Source organism: Aotus nancymaae, unplaced genomic scaffold (assembly GCF_030222135.1).
Source record: "Aotus nancymaae isolate 86718 unplaced genomic scaffold, 86718_ANA_hifiasm-v0.15.2.pri h1tg000002l, whole genome shotgun sequence".
In the NCBI taxonomy this organism is placed as follows: Eukaryota; Metazoa; Chordata; class Mammalia; order Primates; family Aotidae; genus Aotus; species Aotus nancymaae.
The window spans coordinates 56,694,014-56,713,421 of record NW_026988413.1 but is presented as its reverse complement, the minus strand read 5'-3'; the positions used below and the strand labels follow the sequence as shown (position 1 = coordinate 56,713,421).

The window sequence follows — 19,408 nt, the reverse complement described above, 5'->3', positions numbered from 1 at the left end:
GCATATTTATAATATGTTTGATATATACAAATAGAGTAATTTGAATGCCTTAAGTTGTCACATGCCCTACCACTCCTGAATCTCCTATAGCCAACTTATGTCATGCATTTATATTATCTGCCTGGACTAGTTAGTAGCCACTGGAGTTTGTGTCCCCAGAGAAAGGAAAGTGATGGACAAGAGGACCATTATTTCTCTACTATGTGTCAGGTTATATAGTAGAATCTTTCCATTTATTATCTTACTTAAACCTCATAAAACTATGTGAGGAAGGAATTACAATCATCATTTTACAGATAAGAAAATTAGTCTCTGCAAATTTAATAAACTAGCCCAAAGTTGCACTAAGTAAAAGTCAAACCAGAGTTGGTTTTGTTTTTCTAGGTTGTTTGAATAGGTAATGTGGTACATGGCCCAAAATGATAAGCAGTGAAAAGTTTTCCCTCCACTTCTGTCCCTCCGCTTCCCAGTTCCCTTCTCTAGAAATATCTAGATTTATTGATTTCTCATATAGTCTTCTAGAGATTTTCTTTTTGCATAAAAAAGCAAAAGAAAGATATCCTGTGTCAATTTGTATAGAGCTTTCTTGTTTCTGTTTTTTATTTTGTTTTTGAATAGCTACATAGTTTTCCTTGTGGGATTTTCACATACTTTCTTTGTCTATTTAGGTTTATCCTAATATTCTGCTATTAAAAATATTATTATAGCAAACAACCTAGTACCTAAGTCATTTCACACATATATAAGAATTCAATTTTTTTTTTCAAATATCAACTTGGTTATCTCAATACTTTTCCTTTCTAATATGAGGTGTTGCTTTTATCTTATACCAAATTGCATTTTATATTTGCAAATTCAACTCTTTCTTATCTACGTTTTTCTAGTACATCACTCTGCCAATAATGCCGTATAAATATATTGTTGGAGCTTTCTAGATCTCTATTAATTTCAGTTCTGACTTAAATTTCTCAGCTCCCACTAGTTTAACTCCCATTACTACTGATAGTTTTTTTTTGTTTTAATTAAACTCTCCTTTTCTTGGCAAAATGTCTGAAGCATATCAATTAGCCAATTAGTTCTGATCAGTGAAGTATCTCCTTGGCTCTATTTTCACCAGAGACAGCCATACCCACAAAGGGGCATCTCTTAGGATTACAGGGGCGGAGGCATAGCTGTTTATCCCTAGCGGCTGATTCCTTAAGGTTATTGTGAGGATTAAGTTAGTTAATACATGTAAAATTCAAAGAATGTAAACTAGCACGGGCAAAGCACTCCAAACGTGACAGTGAACCAGCATATCACAGTGAGTAAGTATGCAGACTGTGAGCCAGGAGCCTGGGTTTGCCTCTCTTCGCTGTCCCTTACTAGCTGTATAATCTTAGGCAGATTTCTTGACTTCTTTGTGCCTCAGTGTTCTCATCTGTAAAAGGAATCATTATAGAGCCTACTTCTAGGAATGCCACTTGCTTATTCTGTGCTTTTGTTTGAATTTGGGAAAAGTATGTCATCTGGACAGATGCCCATTAATTTTAGTACCTAAAGACATCTTTATGCGAAGAAAGAGTCCCAGGCAAGGTCACAGAACAGGATGCAGTGAGTGAAGGCTGGATTTCTGCCCCATTCCATTCTCTGTGGAGTGCCTTTGAACGAGCAGCCCGATCGCCCACACATATGCTGTGATCTTGTCTGCACTGTAGGATTATCTTGTCCATTAAATGAGTTAATACCTGTGGAACACTTAGAACCATGCCCACCACATAATATGCCCTCAGTAAGTACCAACTATTTTCTTGCCTAGTCCTTTTCACGGTTTATTTCCCAGCCAGGTTTCCCTACAGCAGCACCATTTAAAATTGTCATTTTAAAGCACAAAAGGCGAGTAAAGAGCTTTCTCTACCACCTCTTTTTGTAGCCACCACCTATTTTCGTTATTTATAAAACAATTTATGTCTGATATATTCCAAATAACATGCTTAAATTAGGCGCATGCAAGCACACAAACACACAACTTCTCACACACACTTTTTTCTCTTTTGGGGCAAATTTGAATGGACCCAATCACTGATTTAAAAATACCTCCTGCACTCCCAGCTTGTGTTCACACCTGTGCCCGAGTGAGGCACTTCCAGTTTGAAGTTGAATGGGACACAGAATCTGTCTTCCTTCTAGAGAAATAAAATCAGTGACTACAGTTCACTCTGCTCCATGTTAGGCTGAGTGGAAAGGGAGCACAAAGTAGGGGCTGAGCAAACACAGTGGATTGGAAAACGGGCTCAATAAGGTATGATGCTGGAGTTGTTCCAAGGGGTAAGAAAGCAGTCAGGAAAACAATTTCATGTGAATCAAGGGCATAGTGGCTTAACAAATTCCATTTCACTGCGATGCAGGCTTTGATTAGCAAGGAGGATGTTAAGAGCAAGTGGTCGAAGCTAGATTAGAGTTGGCCATGAAGGAGGTCAGGACAATATTTAGAAGTGTGTCATACAGGAAAGACAGCCCCTTTGAGATGACTTGTGCTGAACAATCACCTATCGCACTCTGTATTTTAGTGTCTAGTTTTATGGCTGCAGTGCCTACACTAAGTTGGAGCAGAGACACAATAGCAGTAGGCCACTCAGCAGATGAGAACCTAAAGTAAGAGTTATTCCGAAGGCGGAAGGCGTTTGGTTTGAAGATTTGACTGGATGGTGATGGAACTAGCTAATATTTTAACCCTGAAAGTTAAGCAGAGAAATCATGGCCGTGGAATGAAATACATTTTTCTTTCGTTTTCTGCCTCCCATTTAGACCCTTTTTCATAGAGGTATTTCTTTTGTCTTTCAGAAAAGAAACTATTTCCCAGGTCCTGGTGGTCTGGAAGAAACCTCAGATTTTCTAGTTTGTGGCAAGATAATTTAAAGGGATATCTTTCTGTGATAATCTACATCTTTTAATAATTACATCCTTATCCATGCCATATGGGACACGTAAAATGTCTGAAACAGCAACTTCTCCAGAGAATAGCCTAAGGATTTCTCATAATGAAATGCATATGTTAATAGCACATGGTTTGATAAACCACACTGTGCAAGGTAAACGTCATGCTCTCTAGTAAAGAACGTGCCAAAAGTCCTCCATCTATACATAGTCGATATGTGCCCATTGCTATCCTATAATACCGGTGTCTATAATTTAAGTTTCATATGCTGGGAACCCTGCCCTGGTTTGTGATGACTTTGAATGACCTACCTACAGACACCTGCTCATGTCAGTACAAATTGGGTTAGCTCACTAGTGCCATATGTGTGTGCATGTGAAGCCTAGATTCACTGAATTTCTTGGATTAATGCTGAGGACATGGAAAACATTTTTTGTGTGTGAGTTCTTTTGCCTGATAAATTACTTGTATTTTCCCCAGGTTAATTATAGTTATTTTTTATATGTCATATTAGATAATTTTTCAAGTAGTATTATGAAATAATATGGGGAAAACTGATTATAGAAGCATAGTTATAATATGCACTATGCTAGTATTATCAAATTTATAAAATCATTCCTGGGGGTTGATAGTATTAATATTCTTAGAATAAAACACACATGCTAGCCTCTAGCTCCTCATCAAGCATTTCTTAAAACTGAATGATGGTATGGGAATTTGAAAATTTCAAGTACCATCCAGGATGACTGACTATCCCTGCTTAACAAAATACATTTTTTGCGTGTATTTCTTCTAAAAAAATCAGATTCTTATTATTTTATTTTTTAAAAAATGTATTTGACCTAGGATTTAACAAAACAAGCTATATACTTTATGTGGGTCATTAATATGTAGAATACTTTTTTTCCTAAAATCAGGGCTGCAGACTAATATTGTTCTTTTGAACAATACCTTTTTTCTTTTCTCTTGAAAATGAGCTAAATTTAATGAACACTTTTGAATCTTACTTGCTCTTGGTTCCTGGAGAAAACTCTCATGATTTGGGGCCAGAATGAGGAACTCAGAACGACCCTTTAAAAGGGCTACAGGCGTAAGGGGAATACAAGCAGGGGGCTTGACACAAAAGCCAGACAGCGAAAGGGCTTCCCAAAGTAAGAATTCATCAGTAATGAGACATGCTGCAGTGAAGTCAGGTAAGGCGTGAACTAAAAACTGTTCATTGGATTTCGCAACAAAGATGTTATTAGTAAATTTGACAGGCGTGAATCCTTGGAGTGTCACAGAGTAAAAGCTAAATAGAAGTGGGTTAAAGCATGAGTAGGAGGATTATCAAGAAAGATGCATTCGTAGGTCCCAGCAAAGTGAAGCATTTCTCAAACACCCTTTTTAGAAATGCTCCAAGGAATAATGATGGTGGTGCTGAGGATGATGATGCTAAAGGTAACAGTAATTGTGATAATGATATTTAGCATTTCTTGAACACCTTCAGTATATCAGACACAGCAGTTAGCACTTTACATGCATTATCTCTTACATCCTTCACAACGATTCCCACTTTATATATAAATGAGATATTGATGGATTAACTCACTCCTGTTCATCTGCTTCCCTACTTGCTGCCTGCCTGCCTTCCTACCTACCTTCCTGCCTTCTTTCCTCCCCCCTTCCTTCCTATTATCTATAGCAAACATGTATTTAACCATTTTTAGATTCTAAGTCTTTTGCTATATTATGCAAGAAATCCAACATTGACTAAAACACTGTTTAGTATGCATAGTAGACCTGAAAAATAATGACAGTCTTTATTCTCCTTTGCTTCCTAAATGGAAGCCTTTCCTTGTTTACTTTCAGTTTCTCTAGCCCATCACTTTCTCCATATCAAACCACCTCCATGTGCGAGAGGGAGTTTCCCAGAATGTTATTCTTGCTTCTTTACTCTTCCCCTTGTATTCCAGGGCCTTGCATGGTAGCATCTACTCCCACATATGTAATTTCTAAGAGGGCTGTACAATTAATGCATATTTTTATTTCTCCACAAATGCTACTGTGCTTAATATACAAGGCCTCAGAATGTCTCTGGTTAGAATACATCTAAATGAAAGTGGGGAAGACAAAGCTTTTTATAACACACTCTCTCTCTCTCTCTCTGAGTTGGTTCTTCCAACATCCCATCCCAGGAACTTCCAAAACTTCTTTAAATATTACTGTCTTTAATGTGTGCACTCTGTTCTTGGATCATCTCACTGTCTACTATGTATGTTCCCCTGTACGTGTCTCTTCTGTCCCTGCAGTGCTCAGCAAATGCCTCGTTGCTGTCTCTCCTGCTTTCATGGTACAGCCTCATGCATGCTCACCACAGCTACCAGCAGCCCTTCTCAGCAGGCACATCTTTTTGGATATAGATGCTTCCTTTTAGAGCACACCACAGGTATCAGGCCCTGGGGTAAATTATATCAAGAACCATCCTTTTTCTTCAAAGGTTCAAGGTGGGCCCCAGATAATATTTTCGTAAGCTGCTGTTTAACTCTAGCCATAGCCCTTTGAGTAGGGCTCTGAGTAGTCTACCCTCCATTGACTACATCTCTGGTTTTAAATCCACCTGTTTCTCGATTATAGAAACTTGTAGAAAATTATAGCCAAGAATCACTTGTGTGTGCTGAATGAGAGCAGAGTATGTTCATATTACATTTGGAATTCTGCCATCAGCACACCAAAAGACCACATTTTCAGGAACCACGCGGTTTTGTCAAAGCAGGAGTATTAATGCCTCCTCATTCTCGCATGCTGGCTGTGACTGTGCCTTCATGCAGCAGCATTGCAGTGTCACCCAGATTTTCTAGGACGCTTTTGATTCTGCCTGTTTGGGAAAACATTAATCATTTGTTTAATATGCAAACTGGTAAGGGTTTTTAATTATATTTGGGTAAAAACGTTTTGCAGTAACCATGTTCAGTGATTTGCTTCCACTAAATCAGCTACTGAAATCAGACGCATTTTCTTTAGATTGAATAGAATGTACAGTAATTTTAACATACCTATGATAATTCCGCTAGATGTGGCAACAGATTTTCAATATTAAAATGCCTTGAGGGTTTTTTTCTTTCATCATTATTTCTAGTGTTAGATTTTAAAGTCCTGTTTCCAAGTTCCCTTAGATCAAGAGAATGTGAAGATTATTTCAGAACAGTGTTATATTTGTCATTGCCTCTATTTTTTGCCATCATCCTGCTATTTCATCTCAACGCTGAATCCATCTTTGCCGCCTTCACTCTTGGTTTCCATTAACTTAATTTTTATACTAGTTTTTGTCTGATGAACGAGAGTCTTTTTCCTGGATTTTTAACAAAGAATAAGTAGTGAGATATGGAGACATTTGTGAGAGAAGATGAAGAATCAGTGTAAATTGTGTAGGTAAGGCACAACATGTTTCATTCAAGTAAATTTTTTCAAAAATTGAGTTAAACAAAAGTACGCCATGAGTGCCAAGGAATCCCATATTTGATTTCAACTATTTTTGTTACAAAATTGAATCATAAGTGCTTGGAAATCAGGTTCAACCTCACCTTATAATCAATTTTACATTATAATCATTTAATTTTTCCTGTTTTTTTTTATATCACTTCTCTTCAGTGAAATTTTGAAAAGCTCTAAATCCAAAACAAGGAAAATTTTTGTTTTAGGTTATACCAGCAACATAAATTTGTTGTACTCCAAACTGGTCAAAGATTAAAGCAATACAAAATATGAAAATACAAAAAAAACTAATAAATCTGATTCTTCTAATCAAGAGCACTATATCCCAACACACACACTCAGACACACACACACACTCACACGTGTCTTGGAATCTATTTTATTTTTTGTATTTTTAATGTTTTCTTACTTATACACTTATATTATTCACCAAAATGTAAACCAATAAGAAGCAAACTCTATCTTAGAGTGTTTTTATTTCTAAAATTATTTGAAGAGTTAAAATATTTTTATTGACCTAGCACAGATAATATTTCACTTCTTAGCAAACAGTACTCACTCAAATATATACTGAATGTTGAAATCATAAATAGCTAGATAAACTGATATAAAATGAAATATGGGCAGAAAGATGTGTGAAAAGATGGTAAAAAAGAAAAACTGAGGGAATGAAAAGAGGATAGGTAGATAGAAGGGTTGTTAAGAATGGAGAAAGACAAAGCATGAAAGACAAGGGAAGATTCTTTTAAAAAGAAAAGTGTGCATTTGTGTGTGTGCATGTGCGTGTGTTGGACCAGACCCCTATTGACTCAAACAGGGATGGCACCCTGTCTGAGAGGTTGAAGAAGAGACCCAGAGCCAGTGAACGAGACATAGGGTTTATTGAGAACTTAAGTATATGGTGGTATCCAGGAGCAGCAGGCTGGACAGGATAATAGCTGCCATTTGTAAAAAGTATGCAGGTTATATAGCATTTTCACTTAGCAGCATCCACCTGGCATCCTCCACCCTAGCAACCTCCATTAAACCCAAAGCAAAAGGCTTTAGTACCTTGCACATCCTGTGTTCCAAGAAATGGGCTAGGAATTCAGATATCCTTTGTAGATAAGGAGTAAACCTCCAGGTTGGCCATTCAAAGATTCCTCAACTTGGAACTCTGAACACCCCTTCTTAAACCAGACTGTCATTCTCAGTGTGTGCTTAAGTTATTGCTGTCAGGTGCGTCTGGCATACAGCATGTGTATATCATCTATCTCTGACGTGTGTTGGCAATTTAAATAGCAATATTTTACACAGAATTCATTAACAATGTGGAAATCTGTTTGAGTTAGAATTTTCAAAATAACTATCAGTTTGAAAATGACACTTAGAACCAGTACCTTGTTTTCTCCTGAATGTAGTAACCATGCAGTTAAATGTAGAATTCTTTTGCTAGTTGCTGAGACTAAGGAAGCAAACATATAGCTAAAGGGCAGTTTCACAGTGAACAGGTATGAGCTGTATAAGTAACCTCACCACAATGATTCACACACTCAGTTGTTTTCTGTGATGTGCCAGCAGACCTTTTGGCTAAACCAACCAAAGATTTGACCAACCTAGATCTCAGATAGCTATAGGATTTCCTTCTGGATGTTTCTGTATTAATTTATTGGAAGAATAAGTATAATCAGCCACTATCAAAGTAATTGGTGGAGTGAAAGCCAACTGTATACAGGGGTTGAATATTAAATTCTTTTCTTGTGTTTTCTCTTTGGAAAACATTAGAAGACAGGCAAAGTAAATATCCTGGGGTACAGCCCAACAGATGTGTATTTATGGTAAGTAATTCAGAACTTGTGAGATCTTCAGCCATCACTATTTCTGCATTTACCAAAATGGCTCTGGCTATTCTAAACATTGATTGGGTTTAGAGATACTTCTGTGTTTTTCTTGTCAGCTTAAATAAATGCAAAACATTCACCTTTTCAGAATCTAAAGGTCATTCTCAAATGCCATAAGGAATTTGAGACACCAAATTGTCTTAAAACCTTTGCTTATTCATTGAAATATTTGATTTAAAATAATTGCATACAGCATAGATGAAAAACATTTGAGTAAGAGAAAATATCTACATGAAAACAAAGTGTTCAATTAAGTTTTATGGGATTCATTGCACACTTAATTAAAGTAATCTTTATCTCTACTGCTCACCATGCTCATTTAACAAGAAAATAGAGGAATATTAAATTTGTGGAATATGTCCCGTATCAGTATATTCTCTAAAATGTGTAAGTATGAAGTAATTGAAAATACCTTTGCTCTTAAGAGGTTTTTAACTGCTTGGCCTCTGCATTTATAATTAATTTAAAGCCTACATTTTTAAAAACCTCACAGATGTAACTAAAAAAGGAAATGAGCCATAAAAGTGTTAATATTTTGCTCAGGACTCTCTACTCACCAAAGTTTATGCAAAGTGCATTTAGGTAATAATGAGGAAATGAGAATTCTGCTTTTAAATGGTTCTATCTAATGCAGATTATTATGTAAATCTTAATGAAATGTTTTATATTGATTGTATTCAAAAGTTGCCTTGCCATATCGCAAGGATCTTAATTTTCAATCTGGTCTACATTTGTAAGACGTTGATTGATGGAAAAGCAGTTTCTGTGTTCACTTATGAAATATAAAAATACTCAATTATTTTACGTTTAAAAAGTGCAAATATACTTTGTATGCGCTTTTATCAAACTGAATATTATCAGTCAACAGCTTCTAAGTTAAAGACAGTCATAACTTTGATTACTCTTGCATTTGAATTTTTAGATTTTTATTTCCTTCAGGAAAAAGGAATCATTGGCAGCTTCTTTTCCACTTCCCCTCACCTAAAAAAAAAAACCCACTAACAAAGAACAGATTGCAGCCAAGTTGATTTACCTTTACCTTTTAAACTATTATTTGTTACTTATGTGACGCAATTTAAACTATTATTTAATCGTATAAAATGGAAAATGTGAAAAGTACATATACACATACAGGCATATATACATAGATATACACACACACACAAACACACATCAAAAGACATACATAAACTTCATAAAGCAAACCTCCTGTCATCTTGCCAATAGTTTCAATTAGTAGTTTTACTGTGTGGTTGCCCTTCAGGCCTGCGATGTTGAGACTATCAGAACATGGTTTAAAAAGGAATATAAGACATTTGATTCAGTTTTACTCTTTTCTATTAAAACTATACGTAGACTATAAATTCAGCATTATGGAACATGAAAATAAATTCTTAAATTAAGTTCGCTCATATTATAAAAAACCTTGGAGATTAATGAATATACTTGGGCAAAAATCTTTATTTTTCAAAGTATAATGTATTGAAAAGCACACATAGGCTTTAGAGATACAGAAGCGGATTTGAATCCCAGCTCTTACACTGACTAGCCTGTGCCCTGGGGCAACTGACATCGTTATCATGAGCTATATTTTGAGTCTATAAAAATAGAAGTGATTATTACATTACTGTGAGGATTAAATGAGATAATATGTAAAATATCTAACATACGACCTGCTACCTCTGTAAGGTCTGAACAAGAGTTGGTCTTTTTCTCTCCCTTTCTCCTTTTTATTATTTTTATTGAAAGAGAACATGGACTATCATGTTTTAAGAGCATGTCATGTATCTAGAACTCTGCTAACCATTTTAGCTACATTATATTATACAATCCTAAGAAGGACCCTAAGTAGACATTATTATTCCAATTTGGAAAATAAGGAAACAGACTTGAAGACCTGAAATACCTTGCTCAAGGGTCCATCAGGTAAATGGTAGATTCTGGTTTCCAACCTAAGACCTGGATTTGAATCTAGGACAATCTGACTTCTTAGTCTAATCTTCCAAAAGAACTCCCAAAACATCCTTCTTGACTCTGTGACAACGGAATAAAATAATATAGAAAAATCTTCATCATGGTCTGAAGATCTAAAAGAGTTTGAGAAGAAGGATTGAGTTTGATTGACACCTCGAAAGCCAACCATGTGCCAATTGCTATGAGTAACTAACTAGTCTGCTGACACCTAAGGTGGGGCAGGGCTAGTAGATAGAAGCTCTTCCTGACGTCCTCACACATAGTGAACTAAAGGGAAAGAGAGGCTATCCATTGCAGTTCACGGAGGTCCTGTGAGCTGCACAGAAAAGCAATCATCTTATTAACTGTAGAATTCCTGATCCTCCAGAAAACTTCTGCACTGACTTGCATATTGTTTATAAATTTATGTCTCTTGCAGCTGTGTTCATGCTTATATTGGTTGATGTTCTCTGTAGGAAAAGGTAAACCATCTCTTTTCTTCAGAATACTACAAGAGGATCATTCAAAAAGCGAAATGGCCCTTCCTAGTATTTTACTTTGTTGGTTTCATACTCTCTGCCGGACTTCCTTTTCCTTTCCGCTTACCTGTGAACTTCTCCTCTTTGAAACCTAAGTTGAATACATTGTCTTCCTAGAAGATGTTCCCGGCTTGCTCCCATCCCTTCTTCCATAGCATTTATCACACCCTCCTCTCAGACCACTGTATTTTGTATGTCTTGCTGTTGATACAGTTATTGTACTATCCTGGAATAAATTTACACAAGTCTTTTTATCCTAGCACATAATAGGTGTTCAACAAATGTTTATTGAGTATTGATTATACAGTCAAATTCCTGAAAATAGACTGGGTCTTAGTAATCTAATTTTTAACACTGACTGGCACAATGCTTAGCCTAGAGTTTGTGCTCAGTAATTTTTTAAGAAGTAAATGAATAAGTGATTACTGTAAAAGGCCCTGAGAAATGCCACTTTACTCAAGTTTATTAGAGATTGAAGGATTCTTACATAGAATTAGAGTTTATAAAAGGATGTTTTAGAGAGATAGAAGGTAGAATATGGCCCAGAGTTAATATGGTGGCACAAACTTATAAAAAGCCTTAAAGTTTAGCATAAGCTGAGCTGACAGCAAATGTCGCAGCACCAATAACAACAAAAATCACTCTTTATAATATGTATAGGAAGAGATTACCACTACTCTAATATTAAAGGTAAAACAAAAAGCACAACTATGACTCCTGGCTTGTTTCATCTTCTCCCTGAAGAAGCATTATCTTCAAAGGGCAATGAATAGAAAAAAAAGTACTTCATGTAGAAGCAACTGTAACAAGTTGACTAAGTGCATCTTTCATCTCAACTTTACAGAGATGGCCCTGACAGCTATGGTCTCTTTAAAGTAGTTCAAATTTCCAGACCCAGATTCTGAAAGTGATTGAAATGGGAAAAAAAATTAGGGTATTACTGATTTCTAAAAGAGCAAATGTGGGTAGGTTTTATAAACAACAGTAGGTAGACTTAGTGTCAACCTTTGAAAGAAAAGACAAAAAAAAAAAAAGAACAAATAATTAAACTGATTACTCTTGAGCACCTAGCAAATAATATGGTGATCCTTAGAAGCCAGACTAGCATCACTGAAAATAAGAAATGCCAAACTAACAGTGACATTTTGGTATAGCTGCAATATTATGGCGGGAAAACACTAACAATAGCCTCAATTTATTAAGTGACAACTGTGTGCCAGGCAATGTGCTCTGCATGATATATTTTTATTTTCATTAAAATATTAGCATAATCTCTCAGGATATTTTTTGGCGGATGAGAGAGAGAAATTGGGGTTAAACCATAGGCAGATTTAAAACTGGTTGAAAAGTTGTACCTAAGGAGATTATAGTCTGAAGTAAGATGGTCTTATTCTATCTACATTGTTGTAGTGTGTGAATATTAGAAACAAGATATATTTATTATAGTTGTAGGTGACTCAGAGCTGGGAATGATAACTATTAATGGGGTAAAATGACAGAATCAACATTTCTTATTTACTCAATGAGGAACTAGTAAGAAACCAGTATAATAACAAATAAATATACATTTCTGATTTCAAGGTTTCTAAAAAATTTCTATTTAATTCATACTGCTTTATAGAACAGTTTTACGTTTCTAGAAAAATTGCACAGAAAGTGCTGAGTTCCATATACCTGCTCCACCCTCCCCCTACACGCATATACGGTTTCCCCTTTTATTAACATCTTACATTAATGTGGTATACGTTACATTTGACAAGTCAATATTGACACATTATTATCAACCAAAGTCCGTAGTTTACTTTAGGTTTCCCTCTCGTGTTGTACAGTTCTATGGGTTTTGATAGATGCATAATGCTGTGTTTCCAATGTTAAAGTATTATACAGAATATAATTTCACTGCCCTAGAAAACCCCAGTGCTCCACCTGTTCATCTCTTCTCTCTTTCCAACACTTAACAACCACTGATCTTTCTAGATCTCTAAAGATTGCCTTTTCCAGAATGTCACATAGTTGAAGTCATATAGTATGTAGCCTTTCATACTTCTTTCACTTACCAGTGGGCGTTTAAGGTACTTTTGTGACTTTTCATGGCATGATAGCTCATTGCGTTTTATCTCTAAATAATGTCCTATTCTGTGGATGCACCATGGTTTGTTTATCCATTAACCTATGAAAGGCATATTGGTTACTTCCAGTTTTTGGCAAGTATGAATTAAGTTGCTACAAACATTCATGTGCAGTGTGGGCATAAGTTTTTGTGTGGACATAAGTTTTGAACTCATTTGGATCAATACCCAGGAATGTGATTGCTGGATCATATGATAAGACCATGTTTAGGGTTGTAAGAAGCTGCCAAACTGCCTTCCAAAAAGGCTGTACAATTTTGCATTCCCACCAGCAATGAAGGAGAGTTCCTACTGCTTCACAGCATTTGTTGTCAGTGTTTTGTATTTTAATCATTCTAATAGGTGTGTAATGGTACTGAAATCAGGTCTTAAAAATGAGTTTCATGTGTAGAGAAAAGAAGAGACCCACCTAACAAATGGTTCAAATCAGGGGAAAAAGTTTTTGGTAGATTCTATACATCATAAACTTGATATATCAAAAGCCTGATGCAAATGCTAATAAAAATCAAAACAAAATAAAAAATACCTCAAGGTATGTTGATCCGATTGGTTCCCTACTCGTGTGATATAGTAATCACATTATGCTCTGTTGGTCAGGGTATATGTGGAGAATGGTAGACAGATCAGTTTGGGGCACATGGTACAGTGACAGCTCTGGCATGTTTGTCCAGATGTGGAGGTTGTATTTATGGCATCAGTCATTTCAACACAAAAGATACATGTTGGGTGATAGATATCCCAGCTACCTCGATTTTACAATTATACTTGTATACATGTATCAAAACATCATATGTACCCCCAAAATATGGATAACTATTACATAGCAATAAAAAAATTTTAAAAAATGTTGTGAAAAAGAGAAATAGGACAATGAAAATCTATGAAAATATTTGAACAAATGTCATGTTAAAGGGATTACATTTTTTGTGTTTCTAGATTGCTAAAGAAAGCCTCCCTGGTCTCAAATATAAAATGGCGATAATTTTACTAACCCTCTGGGATTTTTGGTAGAAATTATCTGGGATAATGTCTATAAAGGGTTTAGCGTGTTGCCTAACACATGATAACTGTTCAGCATTGTGCTGGATACCCAATGGGGATCTGGAGGTCAGGAGGGAGGTATGGCTGGGAAGCATGTCAGTGACGTTTCAAGTGAAGTTACATTTGGGCAAGTTGACTAGCTCACCTGGGGACACATACAGAGCAAAAGGGAAGAGGCCTAAGATATCATCTAAAAAGACTAGGAAGAACTAGACAAGGACATTATTGCAAGAAAGAAATGAACAGATACAGAGCTTTTGCCATTCTGGCAGGTATCTAAAGCCAAGAGCCTGGGGAAACAGTGATTCCTTTATACAGAATTGCTTCAATTGCTTTCTCTCCTTTTATCCTGAAGAAAGAGCTTCCCTTAAAGAGTTGATCATTAGTGAGATTATATGACGTTAATGAAGTCTTTCAGTTTCTCCATCTGTGTATTTGCATTGCACCTGTCCCTACAGTACCTGGGTATTTTAACTGCTGTACATGTCAGGAAATATTCACATTGTTCATTATGCAAAGGAGATCTGGCAGATTTAGGTCTGGATGTGGCAGAGTCAGGAGAGCTGTGACATTGTGAGATTACCCATTGAAAACTAAAAATAAAACCTCAGAGAATACAAAGAACAGAGGAAAGAGGCTATTAACATTCAACTTAAGGTGAACACGATGATACATACTTTACAAGTAAAAAAAACTTCAAAAATTATTTCTTTAGTTTTGACATAAAAGCAAGTATGACTTTTTTCTTTCAGGAGAAACCCAATCAGCTAATAATATGCAAGAGACAGAAATGACCTTATTTTCTAAATTTTTAAAATATGCTAATAAATACATAACTTTTTTACATCTGAAGGTTCACATCAAAATTATGTATTTTTGTATTAGTCTTCAGTAATTTTAGTATTTATTCAAAAGGCATTTTCAAATTACTAAACATTTAAAGCCTATGTAACCTGGTACCTGGTTCTAGTACCCTGGTACATCTGTTTAACTAAGTTTTTTTCTGTATTTCTTAAAGGGATGGTTTCTTTTTAGATTCTACATACAAAGTCTCCTGTGAAAAGATTAAGTCTTTATTATCAAAATTAATTAAACACTACTTGTGTTTTTCCAGAGAAAGGTATATTTTTATACTTAAGAACTATGGGTTTCATATTTTCAGCTATTTATTTTAGGGACCTTTCAAAACTATGGTCTTCTTATCCTAGAATTAAACAAAAATAATCATAAGCATAATTTTCATGCTATTAATAATACCCTGTCTTCATACTGTGCTCCACAGTTTTCAAAGCTTTTCAATATGCATTACTCCTACCATCAGTCCCCTGGTTATTACCATCAAAATCAGGGAGAGAGTACCATTTCCTGCTTGGAAGTATGAGCTTTGGGGTCAAATAAAACTGGATTTATGCACTGATTCTGCTACTTAATTTGTGAGCTTGATCAAGTTACTTTGCTTTCTAAGTCTCCATTTCCTCATTTTAAAGTATGGATAATAATACCTCAAAGAGTTGTTGTAAGCAGTAAATGAAACAGGATACAATCCATACTCAGTGAAGTGCCTGGCCCAAGCAATGTTAGTTATCATTATCACCAACATCATAGTCAACACCATTATATTACAAAGATACTGTTACATCAGTATCCCTCAGGATTCAACCAGATCTTGGAAATAAAGGAAACCTTGGAGTCAAGATCCTGTGATAGATGTAATTCTCCATTGTGAAATATTTATAAATGCCTCAAGCACATATCCTAAGCATATTAGTCCTATAATGATACCCTCCAGAAAGGGGAGTTCATGGTCAATAATATGGGAAAAGTCTGCATGTCACCCTCTGAAAGATACAACATATATTCGCCTATCAAAAGCCCTGATCTGGGAAAGAGGCTTTACCATCCATCAGTGTTGCCAAAAGTGCCCACTCATGTAGTACTTACCAGATGATTCCCAGTGCTTTATACAGAAACTCATTTAATCCTCACAACAAACCTCTATGAGCCTGATATCCCTATTTTACAGATTGGGAACCTGAGGCATAGGTGGACTGTAGCATCTCCAGGATTCCTCAGCTATTTAAGAGGCAATGTCAGGATTCAAATCAAAACAGGCAGGGTCCACCCTCTAGTCTCCTAACCACTGCACATATTACTCTGTCATTCTCACAGGAAGCTTTGAAATTACTTCTATTCTCAATCTCCACTGTCAAGAACTACAAACCCCTTTGGAGACTAACACTGCATTCTTCTAATGCACTCAAATGTTAAGTAGATTAAAAACTAACTCTCTTTTTTTCCTTTTCATTCTAGACATCAGGAGGAACCCCCTCATTCTAATGTAATATTAAAAATGTATATTCTTTAGGGAAGCAAGCACTTCAAAAAACTTCAGAAGTCACATACATTTGGACATGATGAACAGGAAGGGTACAAAAATAGGCATTTATTCTGCACAGAATCAGTATGTAACATGGAACACTTCCAAGCCACAAGTGGGAACTAAACTGATGGAGGGAAGTACAGCAAAGCAGTGAGTTCACTGCAACTCTGAATGGGTTGCACTGTGACTGGTACATGTAGAAATAATTCTAGAAGTAACCTTAATGTCAGCATTACACTACTACTACCACCACCCACTGCTTTTTGTCTTTTCTTACTTGACATGTTCTATTATTATGTGAAAATCATATCACTATTACAACATGTATCATGGTTCAGCAATTACAGCATGAAGCTCCAAGTCCCTGTTCTTCTCTCTGTTGCTTGACTATATCACTATGCCACACCAAGCACTCAGTGAATGAATAGACGAATGACTGCCCATGCTAGAAAACAAACTAGATGAAGAGTTGGGATGACCTTAGTTCCAAGTCTCTGCTGCATCACTAATCACTTTGTCACCTTGTGGAAATTACTCTCCTTCTAACTCTGAGACTGTATTTGCTATCAGTGCCAACAAAAGTGACGAAAAGTGCCAGGAAAAAAAAGTAAGCAGGGAAAATGAGAAATGTTCTTGTCACCCTTGAGTTAATAAAGGTCTGTTTTAATCACACAGACAGTCTTCCTAAGAATGTTTTTAACTCCTAGAGGCCTCAGCATCCTGTCTGAAAAACACTTTCATCACAATGAGGCATGTGCTTTGTGCATGCTGCATCCAACTTAGTCATCTTATTAATGAAAGCAAAATTATAGAACCTTTATTTGAGTTGATTAATTTATTCCTAAATGGGGCAATTTCAAGATATGAATAACTTCCCATCTTTTATATTTCTAACTAGACATTTCTCTTCCCTTTATTCTGCCCTGAGGGTATGTGAAGGTTATAAATAATTCAAAAGAATATATCCTAAAATGTCTTGCATTTTAATGAGTTCTCAAGATTGAATTACCAAAAGGAGTTAGTATTGTTTAAATCATAAGAATTTTAAGCATCATTATTTTGTATTGTTCATGACAATGCAGCTCTCATACTAGTACCATTTGATAACATGGGAGGAGGAAATAACATAAAGATTCTAGGAAGTAATTATGCAGGAAGCCATTGGAATGTTAAAGAAACATTCTCACATTAAAAAAAATTTCCATTGACTTCTACAAAAGATATCATCCTGAATAAGTCAAATATGTTCATAATTATTCAAGAAAAGTATGAAGATTCATTTATGTAACTGCTGCTATAGACGTAATCCTCTAAGACAGTGTTATCCAAAATCTGGAAATGTACTATGAGGGATGATTTGAAGTGCAAAGAAGCTGCAGCTTTAGATTAAATAAGATCACAAATGAGAAAGTTACTTTTAGTTCTCTTCTGATTACTTGGTTATCCCAAACCTCAGGTCTGAAAGTCTCAGTTAAGCAATAATGTCTATACTACCTTTTAAACTCTTAGCAATTTTCATATTTAGCGGATGAGCCCCCTCATTGTAATTATTAGGAAGTATGCATTTTAGGACAGTAAGCTCCTCAAAAAAATTTTGAAGTCACATTCATTCAGATAGGAAGAACAGGAAGGCCACAAAACTGGGTACTTATTCCATACAAAATCAATATTTAATATTGGAGCACTTTCAAGCCACAGGCAAGAATTAAACTAATGGAGCAAGATCTTGCTTAGAACTTCTGAAGACAATGGTATTCAGTCAAAATTGAGTCAAATTGTTTTATTTCCATCATATTTATATTTATTGTTGTTTGCCCTTTCTGTTGAGACATACTGTTTTATGGAATGGTACAAAGTTTCCTGTTATATTTTGTAAGCTTAACTGTGTATCAATTCAAAGAAAAATATTAAGTAAACAATAGTGCAGATGGCATGCAGATGTGACAAAAATCCTGACAGTAGTGTATTAATGACCAAAATTCAAGAAATACTGCTCTTCTGGGCTCAAACATTCAGTCTCTCTTCTAACTCACTCCTCCCACTCATTTCAACAGCTGCTGGTGCTCAGGGACCCACACATGTCTCCATAGCTCTCATCAGGTTAGCCACGAAAGCAAGGTGCCAATGACAGTGATGGGAAGGGGCACCAGGGAAGCAGAATGATGTCGCAGAGCTGAGCAAGGGGTTGAGAGATAACAATGTTTATGTCTAATATCTCCTAGTAACCACCACATTGAGTGACTGTTTTTAAGCCCGATCAGATGCCCTTTGATCCACTTCTTTACCTACTGAATCACCCATACTGTCTGGCAAGGTAAAAGATTTCACTCTACAAGACACTGTGTGTTACTTCTCTGTGGGTCATTGACTCCTTGAAAAAGTTGTCTTTAGTTTCCTGTCCTAACCCTTTCACGTTGAATTTTAATGATACACACAATAGTTTTCTAGCAGAGGTGAGTAAGGGTGCCTGTGTATGTTTTAGTGTACACATAAGCCAACACAAAAATATATATGTATACAAATATACATATTTAATTATTGTATAAAATATGGAGAATGAGGCTAACATCAGAACGTCTCATTTTGAGGACCCAATTTTTGTCTTAAGATAATTTTTTGAAATGGCACCTTGTTTTTTGGAAAGTAAGTTCGATTATCTCATGACCTATTTGAATGTGGGCCTGAATGATAGAAGTGTTGGCCATGGGATTTGGAGTGGCATACCAAGTTCAGATTTAGTACCTTCTTGCTCAGAGTAGCTCCTTTCCAGATGCCTGTGGATAACTCAGTTTTTGCTGGTGAGCCCCCTCATTGCTGGTGTGAATGTGAAGAAAGAGGAACTTTACACTGTTGATGTGAATGTAAATTAGTATACCCGTTATGGAAAATAGTATGGAAGTTACTCAGAAAATTAAAAATAGGACTACCATATGATCCAGCAGTCTGACTACTGGGTATATACTCAAAGGAAATGAAATCAGGTTTCATTTCATATATATATGCATCTCAGTTTATAAAAGGCAATGTGTATATGAGGATGTATATGTATTTGTCAAAAAAACATTTACACTTCCATGTTTGTTGCAGCACTCTTC

General features: G+C 35.9%; 1 protein-coding gene across 6 annotated transcripts in view; it reads left to right on the top strand.

The window, feature by feature from the left end:
• The window catches only part of MAGI2 (membrane associated guanylate kinase, WW and PDZ domain containing 2), a 1,459,815-nt gene that overhangs the window by 1,006,577 nt on the left and 433,830 nt on the right, over positions 1 to 19,408 (top strand). The window lies entirely within an intron of this gene.